Here is a 19,471-nt window from a genome sequence, read left to right as displayed (position 1 = left end):
CATGCTGCAATACTCAGCTGGCCAGGTCCATGAGTACGTCCCCATGCACTCATGCAAAAAAGAGTGACATGGTGTAAATCCATGAGATTTTAAGTGAAATGCTGAAATAGCTCAGTTGGGAGAGCGTTAGACTGAAGATCTAGAGCTCCCGGGTTTCGGCAGTTATTGCTCTTGACTGCTTTTCTCTTGCCATTTTCCAAAAAGCATTTTGCCTGTCCACTCCCAGGTTTGCACTTTTGAGCAAATATCAGTTCCATGCTGTAATGGTTATCAGTCTGGAATGAAAATCCAGTGAATTGAGCTCCAATGTCAGTGTAACCTTCATTGTTGTTTCCATACTTGCCCAAGACTTTTGAAGAATTGTCGATTTCCCCCTTCACATAGGTTGCATGAGAGAAAAATACTGTACGTGGGTGGGTCATGCTGCAATACCCTGCTCGCCAAGCCCATGATTACTTCCCCATGCACTTATGCAAAAAAGAGTGCTATCTGAAGATCTGAAGGCCCCTGGTTCGATCCCGGGTTTCGGCCGCTATCGCTCTTGACTGCTTTTGTTTCAACTCCTTTCCAAAGAGCAATTAAACTCTCTAGTCAAAGGGGATCCATGCGGATCCAATGTTAGCACTTTGGTCTTGGAATGAAGAACTTGTAGTTCACATCTTAGAGGAAGCTCCTTTGCTTTTTGTGCCAACTACAGAGGTTGTCTGTTGAATTCCCTTCAAAAGTCCTAAAGTGTGCCTTTCTCTTGCCATTTTCCAAAAGCATTTTGCCTGTCCACTCCCAGGTTTGCGCTTTTGAGCAAATATCAGTTCCATGCTGTAATGGTTATCAGTCTGGAATGAAAATCCAGTGAATTGAGCTCCAATGTCAGTTTAACCTTCATTGTTGTTTCCATACTTGCCCAAGACTTTTGAAGAATTGTCGATTTCCCCTTCACATAGGTTGCATGAGAGAAAAATACTGTACGTGGGTGGGTCATGCTGCAATACCCTGCTTGCCAGGTCCATGAGTACTTCCACATGCACTTATGTAAAAAAGAGTGACATAGTGTAAATCCATGAGATTTTAAGTGAAGATGCCAAAAAGCTCAGATTGGAGATCTTTACACTGAAGGTCCCTGGTTCAATCCTGGGTTTCGGCAGCTATCGCTCTTGACTGCTTTTGTTTCAACTCCTTTCCAAAGAGCAATTAAACTCTCTAGTCACAGGGGATCCATGCATTTGGAATGAAGAACTTGTAGTTCACATCTTAGAGGAAGCTCCTTTGCTTTTTGTGCCCACTTGTGAGGTTGTCTGTTGAAATTCCCATCAAAAGTCCTAAAGTGTGCCTTTCTCTTACCAATTTCCAAAAAGCATTTTGCCTGTCCACTCCCAGGTTTGCGCTTTTGAGCAAATATCAGTTCCATGCTGTAATGGTTTTCAGTCTTGGATGTAAATCCAGTGAATTGAGCTCCAATGTCACTGTAACTTTCATTGTTGTTTCCATACTTGCCCAAGACTTTTGAAGAATTGTCTATTTCCACATTCACATAGTTTGCATGAGAGAAAAATACTGTACGTGGGGGGGTCATGTGCAATACCCTGCTCGCCAGGCCCATGAGTACTTCCCCATGCACTTATGTAAAAAAGAGTGACATGGTGTAAATCCATGAGCTCTGTAGTGAAATGCTGAAATAGCTCAGTTGGGAGAGTGTTAGACTGAAGATCTGAAGGTCCCTGGTTTGATCCCGGGTTTCGGCAGCTATTGCTCTTGACTACTTTTCTCTTGCCAATTTCCAAAAAGCATTTTGTCTGTCCACTCCCAGGTTTGTGCGTTTGAGCAAATATCAGTTCCATGCTGTAATGGTTATCAGTCTGGAATGAAAATCCAGTGAATTGAGCTCCAATGTCAGTGTAACCTTCATTGTTGTTTCCATACTTGCCCAAGACTTTTGAAGAATTGTCGATTTCCCCTTCACATAGGTTGCATGAGAGAAAAATACTGTACGTGGGTGGGTCATGCTGCAATACCCTGCTCGCCAGGTCCATGAGTACTTCCCCATGCACTTATGTAAAAAAGAGTGACATAGTGTAAATCCATGAGATTTTAAGTGAAGATGCCAAAAAGCTCAGATTGGAGATCTTTACACTGAAGGTCCCTGGTTCTATCCGGGTTTCGGCAGCTATCGCTCTTGACTGCTTTTGTTTCAACTCCTTTCCAAAGAGCAATTAAACTCTCTAGTCACAGGGGATCCATGCATTTGGAATGAAGAACTTGTAGTTCACATCTTAGAGGAAGCTCCTTTGCTTTTTGTGCCCACTTGTGAGGTTGTCTGTTGAAATTCCCATCAAAAGTCCTAAAGTGTGCCTTTCTCTTACCAATTTCAAAAAGCATTTTGCCTGTCCACTCCCAGGTTTGCGCTTTTGAGCAAATATCAGTTCCATGCTGTAATGGTTTTCAGTCTTGGATGTAAATCCAGTGAATTGAGCTCCAATGTCAGTGTAACCTTCATTGTTGTTTCCATACTTGCCCAAGACTTTTGAAGAATTGTCGATTTCCCCCTTCACATAGGTTGCATGAGAGAAAAATACTGTACGTGGGTGGGTCATGCTGCAATACCCTGCTTGCCAGGTCCATGAGTACTTCCCCATGCACTTATGTAAAAAAAGAGTGACATAGTGTAAATCCATGAGATTTTAAGTGAAGATGCCAAAAAAAGCTCAGATTGGAGATCTTTACACTGAAGGTCCCTGGTTCGATCCCGGGTTTCAGCAGCTATCGCTCTTGACTGCTTTTGTTTCAACTCCTTTCCAAAGAGCAATTAAACTCTCTAGTCACAGGGGATCCATGCATTTGGAATGAAGAACTTGTAGTTCACATCTTAGAGGAAGCTCCTTTGCTTTTTGTGCCCACTTGTGAGGTTGTCTGTTGAAATTCCCATCAAAAGTCCTAAAGTGTGCCTTTCTCTTACCAATTTCCAAAAAGCATTTTGCCTGTCCACTCCCAGGTTTGCGCTTTTGAGCAAATATCAGTTCCATGCTGTAATGGTTTTCAGTCTGGAATGTAAATCCAGTGAATTGAGCTCCAATGTCACTGTAACTTTCATTGTTGTTTCCATACTTGCCCAAGACTTTTGAAGAATTGTCGATTTCCCCCTTCACATAGGTTGCATGAGAGAAAAATACTGTACGTGGGTGGGTCATGCTGCAATACCCTGCTCGCCAGGCCCATGAGTACTTCCCCATGCACTTATGTAAAAAGAGTGACATGGTGTAAATCCATGACCTCTGTAGTGAAATGCTGAAATAGCTCAGTTGGGAGAGTGCTAGACTGAAGATCTAAAGGTCCCTGGTTCGTTCCCGGGTTTTGGCAGCTATTGCTCTTGACTACTTTTCTCTTGCCAATTTCCAAAAAGCATTTTGCCTGTCCACTCCCAGGTTTGTGATTTTGAGCAAATATCAGTTCCATGCTGTAATGGAATGAAAATCCAGAGAATTGAGCTCCAATGTCACTGTAACCTTCATTGTTGTTTCCATACTTGCCCAAGACTTTTGAAGAATTGTCGATTTCCCCTTCACATAGGTTGCATGAGAGAAAAATACTGTACGTGGGTGGGTCATGCTGCAATACCCTGCTACCCAGGCCCATGAGTACTTCCCATGCACTTATGTAAAAAGAGTGACATGGTGTAAATCCAAGGGTTCTGAAGTTAAATGTTGAAATAGCTCAGTTGGGAGAGTGTTAGATTGAAGATCTAAAGGTCCCTGGTTCAATCCAGGTTCTTGGCAGCTATTGCTCTTCACTACTTTTCTCTTGCCAATTTCAAAAAGCATTTTGCCTGTCCACTCCCAGGTTTGCGCTTTTGAGCAAATATCAGTTCCATGCTGTAATGGTTATCAGTCTGGAATGAAAATCCAGTGAATTGAGCTCCAATGTCAGTTTAACCTTCATTGTTGTTTCCATACTTGCCCAAGACTTTTGAAGAATTGTCTATTTCCCCTTCACATAGGTTGCATGAGAGAAAAATACTGTACGTGGGTGGGTCATGCTGCAATACCCTGCCTGCCAGGTCCATGAGTACTTCCACATGCACTTATGTAAAAAAGAGTGACATAGTGTAAATCCATGAGATTTTAAGTGAAGATGCCAAAAAGCTCAGATTGGAGATCTTTACACTGAAGGTCCCTGGTTCAATCCGGGTTTCGGCAGCTATCGCTCTTGACTGCTTTTGTTTCAACTCCTTTCCAAAGAGCAATTAAACTCTCTAGTCACAGGGGATCCATGCATTTGGAATGAAGAACTTGTAGTTCGCATCTTAGAGGAAGCTCCTTTGCTTTTTGTGCCCACTTGTTAGGTTGTCTGTTGAAATTCCCATCAAAAGTCCTAAAGTGTGCCTTTCTCTTACCAATTTCCAAAAAGCATTTTGCCTGTCCACTCCCAGGTTTGCGCTTTTGAGCAAATATCAGTTCCATGCTGTAATGGTTTTCAGTCTTGGATGTAAATCCAGTGAATTGAGCTCCAATGTCACTGTAACTTTCATTGTTGTTTCCATACTTGCCCAAGACTTTTGAAGAATTGTCTATTTCCACATTCACATAGTTTGCATGAGAGAAAAATACTGTACGTGGGGGGGTCATGTGCAATACCCTGCTCGCCAGGCCCATGAGTACTTCCCCATGCACTTGTGTAAAAAAGAGTGACATGGTGTAAATCCATGCGCTTTGTAGTGAAATGCCGAAATAGCTCAGTTGGGAGAGCGTTAGACTGAAGATCTAAAGGTCCCTGGTTCGATCCCGGGTTTCGGCAGCTGTTGCTCTTGACTACTTTTCTCTTGCCAATTTCCAAAAGCATTTTGCCTGTCCACTCCCAGGTTTGCGCTTTTGAGCAAATATCAGTTCCATGCTGTAATGGAATGAAAATCCAGAGAATTGAGCTCCAATGTCAGTGTAACCTTCATTGTTGTTTCCATACTTGCCCAAGACTTTTGAAGAATTGTCGATTTCCCCCTTCACATAGGTTGCATGAGAGAAAAATACTGTACGTGGGTGGGTCATGCTGCAATACCCTGCTTGCCAGGTCCATGAGTACTTCCACATGCACTTATGTAAAAAAGAGTGACATAGTGTAAATCCATGAGATTTTAAGTGAAGATGCCAAAAAGCTCAGATTGGAGATCTTTACACTGAAGGTCCCTGGTTCGATCCCGGGTTTCAGCAGCTATCGCTCTTGACTGCTTTTGTTTCAACTCCTTTCCAAAGAGCAATTAAACTCTCTAGTCACAGGGGATCCATGCATTTGGAATGAAGAACTTGTAGTTCAGCATCTTAGAGGAAGCTCCTTTGCTTTTTGTGCCCACTTGTTAGGTTGTCTGTTGAAATTCCCATCAAAAGTCCTAAAGTGTGCCTTTCTCTTACCAATTTCCAAAAGCATTTTGCCTGTCCACTCCCAGGTTTGCGCTTTTGAGCAAATATCAGTTCCATGCTGTAATGGTTTTCAGTCTTGGATGTAAATCCAGTGAATTGAGCTCCAATGTCACTGTAACTTTCATTGTTGTTTCCATACTTGCCCAAGACTTTTGAAGAATTGTCTATTTCCACATTCACATAGTTTGCATGAGAGAAAAATACTGTACGTGGGGGGGTCATGTGCAATACCCTGCTCGCCAGGCCCATGAGTACTTCCCCATGCACTTGTGTAAAAAAGAGTGACATGGTGTAAATCCATGCGCTTTGTAGTGAAATGCTGAAATAGCTCAGTTGGGAGAGTGCTAGACTGAAGATCTAAAGGTCCCTGGTTCGATCCCGGGTTTCGGCAGCTGTTGCTCTTGACTACTTTTCTCTTACCAATTTCCAAAAAGCATTTTGCCTGTCCACTCCCAGGTTTGCGCTTTTGAGCAAATATCAGTTCCATGCTGTAATGGAATGAAAATCCAGAGAATTGAGCTCCAATGTCACTGTAACCTTCATTGTTGTTTCCATACTTGCCCAAGACTTTTGAAGAATTGTCGATTTCCCCCTTCACATAGGTTGCATGAGAGAAAAATACTGTACGTGGGTGTGTCATGCTGCAATACCCTGCTACGCCAGGCCCATGAGTACTTCCCATGCACTTATGTAAAAAGAGTGACATGGTGTAAATCCAAGGGTTCTGAAGTGAAATGCTGAAATAGCTCAGTTGGGAGAGTGTTAGACTGAAGATCTAAAGGTCCCTGGTTCAATCCAGGTTCTTGGCAGCTATTGCTCTTGACTACTTTTCTCTTGCCAATTTCCAAAAAGCATTTTGCCTGTCCACTCCCAGGTTTGCGCTTTTGAGCAAATATCAGTTCCATGCTGTAATGGTTATCAGTCTGGAATGAAAATCCAGTGAATTGAGCTCCAATGTCAGTTTAACCTTCATTGTTGTTTCCATACTTGCCCAAGACTTTTGAAGAATTGTCTATTTCCCCTTCACATAGGTTGCATGAGAGAAAAATACTGTACGTGGGTGGGTCATGCTGCAATACCCTGCTTGCCAGGTCCATGAGTACTTCCACATGCACTTATGTAAAAAAGAGTGACATAGTGTAAATCCATGAGATTTTAAGTGAAGATGCCAAAAAGCTCAGATTGGAGATCTTTACACTGAAGGTCCCTGGTTCAATCCCGGGTTTCGGCAGCTATCGCTCTTGACTGCTTTTGTTTCAACTCCTTTCCAAAGAGCAATTAAACTCTCTAGTCACAGGGGATCCATGCATTTGGAATGAAGAACTTGTAGTTCGCATCTTAGAGGAAGCTCCTTTGCTTTTTGTGCCCACTTGTTAGGTTGTCTGTTGAAATTCCCATCAAAAGTCCTAAAGTGTGCCTTTCTCTTACCAATTTCCAAAAAGCATTTTGCCTGTCCACTCCCAGGTTTGCGCTTTTGAGCAAATATCAGTTCCATGCTGTAATGGTTTTCAGTCTTGGATGTAAATCCAGTGAATTGAGCTCCAATGTCACTGTAACTTTCATTGTTGTTTCCATACTTGCCCAAGACTTTTGAAGAATTGTCTATTTCCACATTCACATAGTTTGCATGAGAGAAAAATACTGTACGTGGGGGGTCATGTGCAATACCCTGCTCGCCAGGCCCATGAGTACTTCCCCATGCACTTGTGTAAAAAAGAGTGACATGGTGTAAATCCATGAGCTTTGTAGTGAAATGCCGAAATAGCTCAGTTGGGAGAGCGTTAGACTGAAGATCTAAAGGTCCCTGGTTCGATCCCGGGTTTCGGCAGCTATTGCTCTTGACTACTTTTCTCTTGCCAATTTCCAAAAGCATTTTGCCTGTCCACTCCCAGGTTTGCGCTTTTGAGCAACTATCAGTTCCATGCTGTAATGGAATGAAAATCCAGAGAATTGAGCTCCAATGTCAGTGTAACCTTCATTGTTGTTTCCATACTTGCCCAAGACTTTTGAAGAATTGTCGATTTCCCCTTCACATAGGTTGCATGAGAGAAAAATACTGTACGTGGGTGGGTCATGCTGCAATACCCTGCTACCCAGGCCCATGAGTACTTCCCATGCACTTATGTAAAAAAGAGTGACATGGTGTAAATCCAAGGGTTCTGAAGTTAAATGCTGAAATAGCTCAGTTGGGAGAGTGTTAGACTGAAGATCTAAAGGTCCCTGGTTCAATCCAGGTTCTTGGCAGCTATTGCTCTTGACTACTTTTCTCTTGCCAATTTCAAAAAGCATTTTGCCTGTCCACTCCCAGGTTTGCGCTTTTGAGCAACTATCAGTTCCATGCTGTAATGGAATGAAAATCCAGAGAATTGAGCTCCAATGTCAGTGTAACCTTCATTGTTGTTTCCATACTTGCCCAAGACTTTTGAAGAATTGTCGATTTCCCCTTCACATAGGTTGCATGAGAGAAAAATACTGTACGTGGGTGGGTCATGCTGCAATACCCTGCTACCCAGGCCCATGAGTACTTCCCATGCACTTATGTAAAAAGAGTGACATGGTGTAAATCCATGAGTTCTGAAGTTAAATGCTGAAATAGCTCAGTTGGGAGAGTGTTAGACTGAAGATCTAAAGGTCCCTGGTTCAATCCAGGTTCTTGGCAGCTATTGCTCTTGACTACTTTTCTCTTGCCAATTTCCAAAAAGCATTTTGCCTGTCCACTCCCAGGTTTGCGCTTTTGAGCAAATATCAGTTCCATGCTGTAATGGTTATCAGTCTGGAATGAAAATCCAGTGAATTGAGCTCCAATGTCAGTTTAACCTTCATTGTTGTTTCCATACTTGCCCAAGACTTTTGAAGAATTGTCTATTTCCCCCTTCACATAGGTTGCATGAGAGAAAAATACTGTACGTGGGTGGGTCATGCTGCAATACCCTGCTTGCCAGGTCCATGAGTACTTCCACATGCACTTATGTAAAAAAAGAGTGACATAGTGTAAATCCATGAGATTTTAAGTGAAGATGTCAAAAAAGCTCAGATTGGAGATCTTTACACTGAAGGTCCCTGGTTCGATCCCGGGTTTCGGCAGCTATCGCTCTTGACTGCTTTTGTTTCAACTCCTTTCCAAAGAGCAATTAAACTCTCTAGTCACAGGGGATCCATGCATTTGGAATGAAGAACTTGTAGTTCACATCTTAGAGGAAGCTCCTTTGCTTTTTGTGCCCACTTGTTAGGTTGTCTGTTGAAATTCCCATCAAAAGTCCTAAAGTGTGCCTTTCTCTTACCAATTTCCAAAAAGCATTTTGCCTGTCCACTCCCAGGTTTGCGCTTTTGAGCAAATATCAGTTCCATGCTGTAATGGTTTTCAGTCTTGGATGTAAATCCAGTGAATTGAGCTCCAATGTCACTGTAACTTTCATTGTTGTTTCCATACTTGCCCAAGACTTTTGAAGAATTGTCTATTTCCACATTCACATAGTTTGCATGAGAGAAAAATACTGTACGTGGGGGGTCATGTGCAATACCCTGCTCGCCAGGCCCATGAGTACTTCCCCATGCACTTGTGTAAAAAAGAGTGACATGGTGTAAATCCATGAGCTATATAGTGAAATGCTGAAATAGCTCAGTTGGGAGAGCGTTAGACTGAAGATCTAAAGGTCCCTGGTTCGATCCCGGGTTTCGGCAGCTATTGCTCTTGACTACTTTTCTCTTGCCAATTTCCAAAAAGCATTTTGCCTGTCCACTCCCAGGTTTGCGCTTTTGAGCAACTATCAGTTCCATGCTGTAATGGAATGAAAATCCAGAGAATTGAGCTCCAATGTCAGTGTAACCTTCATTGTTGTTTCCATACTTGCCCAAGACTTTTGAAGAATTGTCGATTTCCCCCTTCACATAGGTTGCATGAGAGAAAAATACTGTACGTGGGTGGGTCATGCTGCAATACCCTGCTACCCAGGCCCATGAGTACTTCCCATGCACTTATGTAAAAAAGAGTGACATGGTGTAAATCCAAGGGTTCTGAAGTTAAATGCTGAAATAGCTCAGTTGGGAGAGTGTTAGACTGTAGATCTATAGGTCCCTGGTTCAATCCAGGTTCTTGGCAGCTATTGCTCTTCACTACTTTTCTCTTGCCAATTTCCAAAAAGCATTTTGCCTGTCCACTCCCAGGTTTGCGCTTTTGAGCAACTATCAGTTCCATGCTGTAATGGAATGAAAATCCAGAGAATTGAGCTCCAATGTCAGTGTAACCTTCATTGTTGTTTCCATACTTGCCCAAGACTTTTGAAGAATTGTCGATTTCCCCCTTCACATAGGTTGCATGAGAGAAAAATACTGTACGTGGGTGGGTCATGCTGCAATACCCTGCTACCCAGGCCCATGAGTACTTCCCATGCACTTATGTAAAAAAGAGTGACATGGTGTAAATCCAAGGGTTCTGAAGTTAAATGCTGAAATAGCTCAGTTGGGAGAGTGTTAGACTGAAGATCTATAGGTCCCTGGTTCAATCCAGGTTCTTGGCAGCTATTGCTCTTCACTACTTTTCTCTTGCCAATTTCAAAAAGCATTTTGCCTGTCCACTCCCAGGTTTGCGCTTTTGAGCAAATATCAGTTCCATGCTGTAATGGTTATCAGTCTGGAATGAAAATCCAGTGAATTGAGCTCCAATGTCAGTTTAACCTTCATTGTTGTTTCCATACTTGCCCAAGACTTTTGAAGAATTGTCTATTTCCCCTTCACATAGGTTGCATGAGAGAAAAATACTGTACGTGGGTGGGTCATGCTGCAATACCCTGCTTGCCAGGTCCATGAGTACTTCCACATGCACTTATGTAAAAAAGAGTGACATAGTGTAAATCCATGAGATTTTAAGTGAAGATGCCAAAAAGCTCAGATTGGAGATCTTTACACTGAAGGTCCCTGGTTTGATCCCAGGTTTCGGCAGCTATCAGCTCTTGACTGCTTTTGTTTCAACTCCTTTCCAAAGAGCAATTAAACTCTCTAGTCACAGGGGATCCATGCATTTGGAATGAAGAACTTGTAGTTCGCATCTTAGAGGAAGCTCCTTTGCTTTTTGTGCCCACTTGTTAGGTTGTCTGTTGAAATTCCCATCAAAAGTCCTAAAGTGTGCCTTTCTCTTACCAATTTCCAAAAAGCATTTTGCCTGTCCACTCCCAGGTTTGCGCTTTTGAGCAAATATCAGTTCCATGCTGTAATGGTTTTCAGTCTTGGATGTAAATCCAGTGAATTGAGCTCCAATGTCACTGTAACTTTCATTGTTGTTTCCATACTTGCCCAAGACTTTTGAAGAATTGTCTATTTCCACATTCACATAGTTTGCATGAGAGAAAAATACTGTACGTGGGGGTCATGTGCAATACCCTGCTCGCCAGGCCCATGAGTACTTCCCCATGCACTTGTGTAAAAAAGAGTGACATGGTGTAAATCCATGAGCTTTGTAGTGAAATGCCGAAATAGCTCAGTTGGGAGAGCGTTAGACTGAAGATCTAAAGGTCCCTGGTTCGATCCCGGGTTTCGGCAGCTATTGCTCTTGACTACTTTTCTCTTGCCAATTTCCAAAAGCATTTTGCCTGTCCACTCCCAGGTTTGCGCTTTTGAGCAAATATCAGTTCCATGCTGTAATGGAATGAAAATCCAGAGAATTGAGCTCCAATGTCAGTGTAACCTTCATTGTTGTTTCCATACTTGCCCAAGACTTTTGAAGAATTGTCGATTTCCCCCTTCACATAGGTTGCATGAGAGAAAAATGCTGTACGTGGGTGGGTCATGCTGCAATACCCTGCTACCCAGGCCCATGAGTACTTCCCATGCACTTATGTAAAAAAGAGTGACATGGTGTAAATCCAAGGGTTCTGAAGTTAAATGCTGAAATAGCTCAGTTGGGAGAGTGTTAGACTGAAGATCTATAGGTCCCTGGTTCAATCCAGGTTCTTGGCAGCTATTGCTCTTCACTACTTTTCTCTTGCCAATTTCAAAAAGCATTTTGCCTGTCCACTCCCAGGTTTGCGCTTTTGAGCAACTATCAGTTCCATGCTGTAATGGAATGAAAATCCAGAGAATTGAGCTCCAATGTCAGTGTAACCTTCATTGTTGTTTCCATACTTGCCCAAGACTTTTGAAGAATTGTCGATTTCCCCTTCACATAGGTTGCATGAGAGAAAAATACTGTACGTGGGTGGGTCATGCTGCAATACCCTGCTACCCAGGCCCATGAGTACTTCCCATGCACTTATGTAAAAAGAGTGACATGGTGTAAATCCAAGGGTTCTGAAGTTAAATGCTGAAATAGCTCAGTTGGGAGAGTGTTAGACTGAAGATCTATAGGTCCCTGGTTCAATCCAGGTTCTTGGCAGCTATTGCTCTTCACTACTTTTCTCTTGCCAATTTCAAAAAGCATTTTGCCTGTCCACTCCCAGGTTTGCGCTTTTGAGCAAATATCAGTTCCATGCTGTAATGGTTATCAGTCTGGAATGAAAATCCAGTGAATTGAGCTCCAATGTCAGTTTAACCTTCATTGTTGTTTCCATACTTGCCCAAGACTTTTGAAGAATTGTCTATTTCCCCTTCACATAGGTTGCATGAGAGAAAAATACTGTACGTGGGTGGGTCATGCTGCAATACCCTGCTTGCCAGGTCCATGAGTACTTCCACATGCACTTATGTAAAAAAGAGTGACATAGTGTAAATCCATGAGATTTTAAGTGAAGATGCCAAAAAGCTCAGATTGGAGATCTTTACACTGAAGGTCCCTGGTTCAATCCGGGTTTCGGCAGCTATCGCTCTTGACTGCTTTTGTTTCAACTCCTTTCCAAAGAGCAATTAAACTCTCTAGTCACAGGGGATCCATGCATTTGGAATGAAGAACTTGTAGTTCGCATCTTAGAGGAAGCTCCTTTGCTTTTTGTGCCCACTTGTTAGGTTGTCTGTTGAAATTCCCATCAAAAGTCCTAAAGTGTGCCTTTCTCTTACCAATTTCCAAAAGCATTTTGCCTGTCCACTCCCAGGTTTGCGCTTTTGAGCAAATATCAGTTCCATGCTGTAATGGTTTTCAGTCTTGGATGTAAATCCAGTGAATTGAGCTCCAATGTCACTGTAACTTTCATTGTTGTTTCCATACTTGCCCAAGACTTTTGAAGAATTGTCTATTTCCACATTCACATAGTTTGCATGAGAGAAAAATACTGTACGTGGGGGGGTCATGTGCAATACCCTGCTCGCCAGGCCCATGAGTACTTCCCCATGCACTTGTGTAAAAAAGAGTGACATGGTGTAAATCCATGAGCTATGTAGTGAAATGCCGAAATAGCTCAGTTGGGAGAGTGTTAGACTGAAGATCTAAAGGTCCCTGGTTCGATCCCGGGTTTCGGCAGTTATTGCTCTTGACAACTTTTCTCTTGCCAATTTCCAAAAAGCATTTTGCCTGTCCACTCCCAGGTTTGCGCTTTTGAGCAAATATCAGTTCCATGCTGTAATGGTTATCAGTCTGGAATGAAAATCCAGTGAATTGAGCTCCAATGTCAGTTTAACCTTCATTGTTGTTTCCATACTTGCCCAAGACTTTTGAAGAATTGTCTATTTCCCCCTTCACATAGGTTGCATGAGAGAAAAATACTGTACGTGGGTGGGTCATGCTGCAATACCCTGCCTGCCAGGTCCATGAGTACTTCCACATGCACTTATGTAAAAAAGAGTGACATAGTGTAAATCCATGAGATTTTAAGTGAAGATGCCAAAAAGCTCAGATTGGAGATCTTTACACTGAAGGTCCCTGGTTCGATCCCGGGTTTCGGCAGCTATCAGCTCTTGACTGCTTTTGTTTCAACTCCTTTCCAAAGAGCAATTAAACTCTCTAGTCACAGGGGATCCATGCATTTGGAATGAAGAACTTGTAGTTCAGCATCTTAGAGGAAGCTCCTTTGCTTTTTGTGCCCACTTGTTAGGTTGTCTGTTGAAATTCCCATCAAAAGTCCTAAAGTGTGCCTTTCTCTTACCAATTTCCAAAAAGCATTTTGCCTGTCCACTCCCAGGTTTGCGCTTTTGAGCAAATATCAGTTCCATGCTGTAATGGTTTTCAGTCTTGGATGTAAATCCAGTGAATTGAGCTCCAATGTCACTGTAACTTTCATTGTTGTTTCCATACTTGCCCAAGACTTTTGAAGAATTGTCTATTTCCACATTCACATAGTTTGCATGAGAGAAAAATACTGTACGTGGGGGGGTCATGTGCAATACCCTGCTCGCCAGGCCCATGAGTACTTCCCCATGCACTTGTGTAAAAAAGAGTGACATGGTGTAAATCCATGCGCTTTGTAGTGAAATGCCGAAATAGCTCAGTTGGGAGAGCGTTAGACTGAAGATCTAAAGGTCCCTGCTTCGATCCCGGGTTTCGGCAGCTGTTGCTCTTGACTACTTTTCTCTTGCCAATTTCCAAAAAGCATTTTGCCTGTCCACTCCCAGGTTTGCGCTTTTGAGCAAATATCAGTTCCATGCTATAATGGAATGAAAATCCAGAGAATTGAGCTCCAATGTCAGTGTAACCTTCATTGTTGTTTCCATACTTGCCCAAGACTTTTGAAGAATTGTCGATTTCCCCCTTCACATAGGTTGCATGAGAGAAAAATACTGTACTTGGGTGGGTCATGCTGCAATACCCTGCTTGCCAGGTCCATGAGTACTTCCACATGCACTTATGTAAAAAAGAGTGACATAGTGTAAATCCATGAGATTTTAAGTGAAGATGCCAAAAAGCTCAGATTGGAGATCTTTACACTGAAGGTCCCTGGTTCGATCCCGGGTTTCAGCAGCTATCGCTCTTGACTGCTTTTGTTTCAACTCCTTTCCAAAGAGCAATTAAACTCTCTAGTCACAGGGGATCCATGCATTTGGAATGAAGAACTTGTAGTTCACATCTTAGAGGAAGCTCCTTTGCTTTTTGTGCCCACTTGTGAGGTTGTCTGTTGAAATTCCCATCAAAAGTCCTAAAGTGTGCCTTTCTCTTACCAATTTCCAAAAGCATTTTGCCTGTCCACTCCCAGGTTTGCGCTTTTGAGCAAATATCAGTTCCATGCTGTAATGGTTTTCAGTCTGGATGTAAATCCAGTGAATTGAGCTCCAATGTCACTGTAACTTTCATTGTTGTTTCCATACTTGCCCAAGACTTTTGAAGAATTGTCTATTTCCACATTCACATAGTTTGCATGAGAGAAAAATACTGTACGTGGGGGGTCATGTGCAATACCCTGCTCGCCAGGCCCATGAGTACTTCCCCATGCACTTGTGTAAAAAGAGTGACATGGTGTAAATCCATGACCTCTGTAGTGAAATGCTGAAATAGCTCAGTTGGGAGAGTGCTAGACTGAAGATCTAAAGGTCCCTGGTTCGATCCCGGGTTTTGGCAGCTGTTGCTCTTGACTACTTTTCTCTTGCCAATTTCAAAAAGCATTTTGCCTGTCCACTCCCAGGTTTGTGCTTTTGAGCAAATATCAGTTCCATGCTGTAATGGAATGAAAATCCAGAGAATTGAGCTCCAATGTCAGTGTAACCTTCATTGTTGTTTCCATACTTGCCCAAGACTTTTGAAGAATTGTCGATTTCCCCCTTCACATAGGTTGCATGAGAGAAAAATACTGTACGTGGGTGGGTCATGCTGCAATACCCTGCTACCCAGGCCCATGAGTACTTCCCATGCACTTATGTAAAAAAGAGTGACATGGTGTAAATCCAAGGGTTTTGAAGTTAAATGTTGAAATAGCTCAGTTGGGAGAGTGTTAGACTGAAGATCTAAAGGTCCCTGGTTCAATCCAGGTTCTTGGCAGCTATTGCTCTTCACTACTTTTCTCTTGCCAATTTCCAAAAAGCATTTTGCCTGTCCACTCCCAGGTTTGCGCTTTTGAGCAAATATCAGTTCCATGCTGTAATGGTTATCAGTCTGGAATGAAAATCCAGTGAATTGAGCTCCAATGTCAGTTTAACCTTCATTGTTGTTTCCATACTTGCCCAAGACTTTTGAAGAATTGTCTATTTCCCCCTTCACATAGGTTGCATGAGAGAAAAATACTGTGGGTGGGTCATGCTGCAATACCCTGCTTGCCAGGTCCATGAGTACTTCCACATGCACTTATGTAAAAAAAGAGTGACATAGTGTAAATCCATGAGATTTTAAGTGAAGATGCCAAAAAAGCTCAGATTGGAGATCTTTACACTGAAGGTCCCTGGTTCAATCCCGGGTTTCAGCAGCTATCGCTCTTGACTGCTTTTGTTTCAACTCCTTTCCAAAGAGCAATTAAACTCTCTAGTCACAGGGGATCCATGCATTTGGAATGAAGAACTTGTAGTTCACATCTTAGAGGAAGCTCCTTTGCTTTTTGTGCCCACTTGTGAGGTTGTCTGTTGAAATTCCCATCAAAAGTCCTAAAGTGTGCCTTTCTCTTACCAATTTCCAAAAAGCATTTTGCCTGTCCACTCCCAGGTTTGCGCTTTTGAGCAAATATCAGTTCCATGCTGTAATGGTTTTCAGTCTGGAATGTAAATCCAGTGAATTGAGCTCCAATGTCACTGTAACTTTCATTGTTGTTTCCATACTTGCCCAAGACTTTTGAAGAATTGTCTATTTCCACATTCACATAGGTTGCATGAGAGAAAAATACTGTACGTGGGTGGGTCATGCTGCAATACCCTGCTCGCCAGGCCCATGAGTACTTCCCCATGCACTTATGTAAAAAGAGTGACATGGTGTAAATCCATGACCTCTGTAGTGAAATGCTGAAATAACTCAGTTGGGAGAGTGCTAGACTGAAGATCTAAAGGTCCCTGGTTCGTTCCCGGGTTTTGGCAGCTATTGCTCTTGACTACTTTTCTCTTGCCAATTTCCAAAAAGCATTTTGCCTGTCCACTCCCAGGTTTGTGATTTTGAGCAAATATCAGTTCCATGCTGTAATGGAATGAAAATCCAGAGAATTGAGCTCCAATGTCAGTGTAACCTTCATTGTTGTTTCCATACTTGCCCAAGACTTTTGAAGAATTGTCGATTTCCCCTTCACATAGGTTGCATGAGAGAAAAATACTGTACGTGGGTGGGTCATGCTGCAATACCCTGCTACCCAGGCCATGAGTACTTCCATGCACTTATGTAAAAAGAGTGACATGGTGTAAATCCAAGGGTTCTGAAGTTAAATGTTGAAATAGCTCAGTTGGGAGAGTGTTAGATTGAAGATCTAAAGGTCCCTGGTTCAATCCAGGTTCTTGGCAGCTATTGCTCTTCACTACTTTTCTCTTGCCAATTTCCAAAAAGCATTTTGCCTGTCCACTCCCAGGTTTGCGCTTTTGAGCAAATATCAGTTCCATGCTGTAATGGTTATCAGTCTGGAATGAAAATCCAGTGAATTGAGCTCCAATGTCAGTTTAACCTTCATTGTTGTTTCCATACTTGCCCAAGACTTTTGAAGAATTGTCTATTTCCCCTTCACATAGGTTGCATGAGAGAAAAATACTGTACGTGGGTGGGTCATGCTGCAATACCCTGCCTGCCAGGTCCATGAGTACTTCCACATGCACTTATGTAAAAAAGAGTGACATAGTGTAAATCCATGAGATTTTAAGTGAACGATGCCAAAAAGCTCAGATTGGAGATCTTTACACTGAAGGTCCCTGGTTCAATCCGGGTTTCGGCAGCTATCGCTCTTGACTGCTTTTGTTTCAACTCCTTTCCAAAGAGCAATTAAACTCTCTAGTCACAGGGGATCCATGCATTTGGAATGAAGAACTTGTAGTTCAGCATCTTAGAGGAAGCTCCTTTGCTTTTTGTGCCCACTTGTTAGGTTGTCTGTTGAAATTCCCATCAAAAGTCCTAAAGTGTGCCTTTCTCTTACCAATTTCCAAAAAGCATTTTGCCTGTCCACTCCCAGGTTTGCGCTTTTGAGCAAATATCAGTTCCATGCTGTAATGGTTTTCAGTCTTGGATGTAAATCCAGTGAATTGAGCTCCAATGTCACTGTAACTTTCATTGTTGTTTCCATACTTGCCCAAGACTTTTGAAGAATTGTCTATTTCCACATTCACATAGTTTGCATGAGAGAAAAATACTGTACGTGGGGGGGTCATGTGCAATACCCTGCTCGCCAGGCCCATGAGTACTTCCCCATGCACTTGTGTAAAAAAGAGTGACATGGTGTAAATCCATGCTCTTTGTAGTGAAATGCTGAAATAGCTCAGTTGGGAGAGCGTTAGACTGAAGATCTAAAGGTCCCTGGTTCGATCCCGGGTTTCGGCAGCTGTTGCTCTTGACTACTTTTCTCTTGCCAATTTCCAAAAAGCATTTTGCCTGTCCACTCCCAGGTTTGCGCTTTTGAGCAAATATCAGTTCCATGCTGTAATGGAATGAAAATCCAGAGAATTGAGCTCCAATGTCAGTGTAACCTTCATTGTTGTTTCCATACTTGCCCAAGACTTTTGAAGAATTGTCGATTTCCCCCTTCACATAGGTTGCATGAGAGAAAAATACTGTACTTGGGTGGGTCATGCTGCAATACCCTGCTTGCCAGGTCCATGAGTACTTCCACATGCACTTATGTAAAAAAAGAGTGACATAGTGTAAATCCATGAGATTTTAAGTGAAGATGCCAAAAAAGCTCAGATTGGAGATCTTTACACTGAAGGTCCCTGGTTCGATCCCGGGTTTCAGCAGCTATCGCTCTTGACTGCTTTTGTTTCAACTCCTTTCCAAAGAGCAATTAAACTCTCTAGTCACAGGGGATCCATGCATTTGGAATGAAGAACTTGTAGTTCACATCTTAGAGGAAGCTCCTTTGCTTTTTGTGCCCACTTGTGAGGTTGTCTGTTGAAATTCCCATCAAAAGTCCTAAAGTGTGCCTTTCTCTTACCAATTTCAAAAAGCATTTTGCCTGTCCACTCCCAGGTTTGCGCTTTTGAGCAAATATCAGTTCCATGCTGTAATGGTTTTCAGTCTGGAATGTAAATCCAGTGAATTGAGCTCCAATGTCACTGTAACTTTCATTGATGTTTCCATACTTGCCCAAGACTTTTGAAGAATTGTCTATTTCCACATTCACATAGTTTGCATGAGAGAAAAATACTGTACGTGGGGGGGTCATGTGCAATACCCTGCTCGCCAGGCCCATGAGTACTTCCCCATGCACTTGTGTAAAAAAGAGTGACATGGTGTAAATCCATGAGCTATGTAGTGAAATGCTGAAATAACTCAGTTGGGAGAGTGTTAGACTGAAGATCTAAAGGTCCCTGGTTCGATCCCGGGTTTCGGCAGCTATTGCTCTTGACAACTTTTCTCTTGCCAATTTCCAAAAAGCATTTTGCCTGTCCACTCCCAGGTTTGCGCTTTTGAGCAACTATCAGTTCCATGCTGTAATGGAATGAAAATCCAGTGAATTGAGCTCCAATGTCAGTTTAACCTTCATTGTTGTTTCCATAGTTGCCCAAGACTTTTGAAGAATTGTCTATTTCCCCCGTCACATAGGTTGCATGAGAGAAAAATACTGTACGTGGGTGGGTCATGCTGCAATACCCTGCCTGCCAGGTCCATGAGTACTTCCACATGCACTTATGTAAAAAAGAGTGACATGGTGTAAATCCATGAGCTTTGAGATGGACTGCCGAAATATCTCAGTTGGGAGAGGGTCAGACTGAAGATCTAAAGGTTCCTGGTTTGATCCTGGGTTTCGGCAACTATTGCTCTTGACTACTTTTCTCTTGCCAATTTCCAAAAAGCATTTTGCCTGTCCACTCCCAGGTTTGCGCTTTTGAGCAAATATCAGTTCCATGCTGTAATGGTTATCAGTCTGGATGTAAGTCCAGTGAATTGAGCCCAATCACTGTAACTTTCATTGTTGTTCACTGCCCAAGACTTGAAGAATTGTCATTTCACATTCACGTAGTTTGCATGAGAGAAAAATACTGTACGGTTGGTCATGTGAATACTTCTGCTCGCAGGCCCATGAGTACTTCCCCACCACTTGTGTAAAAGAGTGACATGGTGCCATGATCCAATGTCCCAGGTTTGCGCTTTTGAGCAAATATCAGTT

General features: G+C 42.6%; 12 non-coding genes across 12 annotated transcripts; all 12 read left to right on the top strand.

The window, feature by feature from the left end:
- The first annotated feature begins 1,666 nt into the window (after positions 1-1,666).
- On the top strand, positions 1,667-1,739 carry trnaf-gaa (transfer RNA phenylalanine (anticodon GAA)). Its single transcript has one exon. It is a non-coding gene; the product is annotated as a tRNA-Phe (tRNA).
- Positions 1,740-3,278: 1,539 nt separating this feature from the next.
- trnaf-gaa (transfer RNA phenylalanine (anticodon GAA)) lies at positions 3,279-3,351 on the top strand. The gene has a single exon. It is a non-coding gene; the product is annotated as a tRNA-Phe (tRNA).
- Positions 3,352-4,712: 1,361 nt separating this feature from the next.
- On the top strand, positions 4,713-4,785 carry trnaf-gaa (transfer RNA phenylalanine (anticodon GAA)). Its single transcript has one exon. It is a non-coding gene; the product is annotated as a tRNA-Phe (tRNA).
- A 935-nt stretch (positions 4,786-5,720) lies between these two features.
- trnaf-gaa (transfer RNA phenylalanine (anticodon GAA)) lies at positions 5,721-5,793 on the top strand. Its single transcript has one exon. It is a non-coding gene; the product is annotated as a tRNA-Phe (tRNA).
- Positions 5,794-7,157: 1,364 nt separating this feature from the next.
- trnaf-gaa (transfer RNA phenylalanine (anticodon GAA)) lies at positions 7,158-7,230 on the top strand. The gene has a single exon. It is a non-coding gene; the product is annotated as a tRNA-Phe (tRNA).
- A 1,780-nt stretch (positions 7,231-9,010) lies between these two features.
- Positions 9,011-9,083, top strand: trnaf-gaa (transfer RNA phenylalanine (anticodon GAA)). Its single transcript has one exon. It is a non-coding gene; the product is annotated as a tRNA-Phe (tRNA).
- Positions 9,084-10,864: 1,781 nt separating this feature from the next.
- Positions 10,865-10,937, top strand: trnaf-gaa (transfer RNA phenylalanine (anticodon GAA)). Its single transcript has one exon. It is a non-coding gene; the product is annotated as a tRNA-Phe (tRNA).
- A 1,776-nt stretch (positions 10,938-12,713) lies between these two features.
- On the top strand, positions 12,714-12,786 carry trnaf-gaa (transfer RNA phenylalanine (anticodon GAA)). Its single transcript has one exon. It is a non-coding gene; the product is annotated as a tRNA-Phe (tRNA).
- Positions 12,787-13,736: 950 nt separating this feature from the next.
- On the top strand, positions 13,737-13,809 carry trnaf-gaa (transfer RNA phenylalanine (anticodon GAA)). The gene has a single exon. It is a non-coding gene; the product is annotated as a tRNA-Phe (tRNA).
- A 932-nt stretch (positions 13,810-14,741) lies between these two features.
- Positions 14,742-14,814, top strand: trnaf-gaa (transfer RNA phenylalanine (anticodon GAA)). Its single transcript has one exon. It is a non-coding gene; the product is annotated as a tRNA-Phe (tRNA).
- A 2,798-nt stretch (positions 14,815-17,612) lies between these two features.
- trnaf-gaa (transfer RNA phenylalanine (anticodon GAA)) lies at positions 17,613-17,685 on the top strand. The gene has a single exon. It is a non-coding gene; the product is annotated as a tRNA-Phe (tRNA).
- A 937-nt stretch (positions 17,686-18,622) lies between these two features.
- On the top strand, positions 18,623-18,695 carry trnaf-gaa (transfer RNA phenylalanine (anticodon GAA)). Its single transcript has one exon. It is a non-coding gene; the product is annotated as a tRNA-Phe (tRNA).
- The last annotated feature ends 776 nt before the right edge of the window (positions 18,696-19,471 follow it).

Source organism: Xyrauchen texanus, unplaced genomic scaffold (assembly GCF_025860055.1).
Source record: "Xyrauchen texanus isolate HMW12.3.18 unplaced genomic scaffold, RBS_HiC_50CHRs HiC_scaffold_144, whole genome shotgun sequence".
In the NCBI taxonomy this organism is placed as follows: domain Eukaryota; kingdom Metazoa; phylum Chordata; class Actinopteri; order Cypriniformes; family Catostomidae; genus Xyrauchen; species Xyrauchen texanus.
This window is presented reverse-complemented; position numbering and strand designations above follow the sequence as displayed.